Genomic DNA, 3,237 nt, shown 5'->3' with positions numbered 1-3,237 from the left:
TGCAGTGACGAATACCATCCACTTATATACTTTCTGTAACTCCAAACTGAAGACCTTCATTTCTTTTATAAAAAGTGTCTAAGTGTGTAAGGAAAATTAGCAGCGTTTGATAAAAAAATAGATATTAATATCAAACAAAAAAATCTATTACCTATGAATAATACACGATCAAACGAGAGAGAATGAGAAAGAGGAAGAGAGAAACACTCTTTTTTCGATTATCACGATGTATATACAACTGATTAACAGTATTATATTTTTTTTTATATCTAATAAATATGTTCTCTTGTTTTACTTTTTGAAGATAATCATAACATTGACAAAACTAATCATTATTAATTTTTTTCCATACCCACTTTAAGTTATACTATACGTCTTGTGATGGAGGTGTAGTTCATATTCGTAAGTACCTAGTTAATTTTGTATGATATTACATTTTTATAATATGTGTACACATGGTAAAAATACTCACGCAGCCATATTATAAAGTGGACGCCATAATATTATCATTATGTCTCGTGGTATCATTGCAATATTGTATCGATGATATTATTATAATATGCTTTTCATATCGTGGTTTTGGACTTGTGCGAGAGTCGTGTTCGGTTTTCGGTCGGACATTGATTTTGTCACGTTCGCGCGCTAGAAATATACAGAAACGAATGCACATAGCGTGTGTATGAATTTATTGACTTACGCGATGCGAACGTTTTGTATGTGGCGGATGGAAATTAACGATTCACCGCGGGGTTGTCACACTAAAATTGTATTGATGCGGACACGTTTACTCCACTCACTGCCACTCGCTCCCAAAACCAACGCGTTATACGTAGGAGGACATGACAGTTTTATGCCGAAAACGGATTAATATACAACACACACGATGCGCACACACACACCCACACTCACCCACACACGCATACACACACACACACACCACACACATGCACACATACACAAACTGGCATTTTCCAGCTACACGCACCAGCCGGACGGTCGGTCGTCATTTTCAGTACAATTTTTTTATTCGGGCCGACGAAAACATTCCTACTTTGGTTTTCGCTTTTGAACTATACACCCCGGCCAAAATCTGGTCACATCGCCACCAACTACCACCTCATCACGCCCGGAAATGCATATTTCTTGAAAACTATTACCTATACCTTGTCCATGTTCTAAAATATACAAAATAAACAATTTACACGTCACATATAATGTATTATATGATCCTATTCGACTACGTGCTGAAAAAAAATGATGTTATCAGTAATAATAATATTGTCTCGTACTTTCCGAGTGATGAAGTGAAAAATATCAAAACTAAATGTATCTTATTTCTAGTGTTTGTGTATGACCTTACAATTTGTGATTCACAAACGTCAACGGCATTACTATAATAGGGGACGACTTGTTTTTATTTCTAAACGCACGAGTGTTATAATAGCGAACACTTTAAATAATTATTAATTCAGTGTATTAGGTAATTTGTCATACGAGAAACATAAATCACAAGTGCGAGTTTATATTTCGGACCTACAGATGTTGTTCTTATTTTGTATGATGACTTACTGTATTGCGGTGACCATAGATTTGATGATCAGGTATATGGTGGAGACGATTGAGTTAATATGCTAAATTGTCAAATTGTCAAATTTCAAATATTTCATTAATTCTACGATAAATTAATTTTGATGATTAATTTACATGACATGACACGTGCTTATAACTGTTAGTTATTATAAACTTACCTATTTATTTGGGTTTATACGATAATAAAATTTAAATTGCAACAATCGATATTAAATGTTTTTATTCAAGTATTGCACTGGATAGATTTTTTTATAACTTAAAAATAGTACATATCAAACGATTTTATAAAGCAATGCATATAATTAGCTTGCGCCTTGCACTCTCTGTATTTAGATCACAATAACAGTTGTATGAACCATATCTGATTTTAAAAGTTCAAACACTATTTATTTAAAATATAAATATATATTTATAATACTATTATGATATTTTTTACTAACTTACTTACTTAATCATTTATTTTATAATTGATGTACCTACAAATTACAAAATAAAAAAGTTATTTTAAAATATTTTCTGTACACAACTTTCTCATAATAATTTTAAATTTTAAAATCATTGTATTATATTTTAGCCAAAATTTAAATTTGAATTTGATGAGTGGAAATATTATGTCATATATTTTATAGGTACCTACGTCTAGATAATCAGTTTTGAAATCAATCAACAATACAATATTAATATAATATTGTATTTTTTTTTCTTTTGTGACATAATAGTATACATGCCGCAGAACAACAATTCAATTATGTAAATAATCTAGTATGTTAGCAGAACAGGAGTAGTAAATAATAATTATGAATATAATATATTATTATAGTAAGAAGATTAAAGTACATAAATCAAAACTAAGAAGGACATAGTTTTGGCAACAATATGAACATTACTATGCTCTATATCGATTCGTTACTGCTTATGTGGACGATTTTTAATAACAATACATACTAGCTATTTTGTCAACGAGGTAATCGTTTAGAGAGATAGTCGCAGAAATAAAACACTAAGACTCACAATAATGTAATACTGTAGTATACTTATTTACATAATATGTATATTATGCTAGTCTAAGTATCGTATTTTGCTTGACTAAAAATGGTTTAAAATTACCCGACCTGAGTGTACCTAATGCACCTTGTATCAAGGACCTCAGTAACATTCCGCTAGCTACTACAAGGGTTGATCTTTTTACACAGATATTAAATCAAAACACAAACCATTATCTACGATTGAAGCTGAGAAAAATCAAGATATAAACCTAATTTTAAAAAATAATGTACATGCACCCACAGGAATTACACCTCTCATTTGCTCATCATATCGTTCATGTCAAGGTTTACTGTCTATTAATATTATCAAATTTTCTTATTTTTCCATTATGTATGTTGCGGTTCGTAAATATTATCTTAATTAAAAATAGGTAGACAAAAAAAATAAAACGGTAACGATTTTGGTTTTAGTCTTATAATTTTCGTTTGTATGCGTTTGTTTAAAATACATAATTAAAACGATTGTTCATTGTGACACATTCTGCCGTTAGTTATCGATGATATCAATGAACAGTGTATCATAATATTATATTCAAATCCGAGTCAAAGGTTGATAAGACATTATAGACTCTCAATAAATTATGCGACTACTCTTCACTCT

At 30.5% G+C, this 3,237-nt stretch overlaps 1 protein-coding gene across 1 annotated transcript in view; it reads left to right on the top strand.

The window, feature by feature from the left end:
- Positions 1–3,237, top strand: part of LOC100570619 (extensin-2) — a 43,848-nt gene that overhangs the window by 39,957 nt on the left and 654 nt on the right. The window lies entirely within an intron of this gene.

The sequence above is a fragment of the Acyrthosiphon pisum genome, chromosome A1 (genome assembly GCF_005508785.2).
Source record: "Acyrthosiphon pisum isolate AL4f chromosome A1, pea_aphid_22Mar2018_4r6ur, whole genome shotgun sequence".
NCBI lineage: Eukaryota > Metazoa > Arthropoda > Insecta > Hemiptera > Aphididae > Acyrthosiphon > Acyrthosiphon pisum.
The sequence above is the reverse complement of the archived record's forward strand: the minus strand, read 5'-3'. Positions and strand labels throughout refer to the sequence as shown.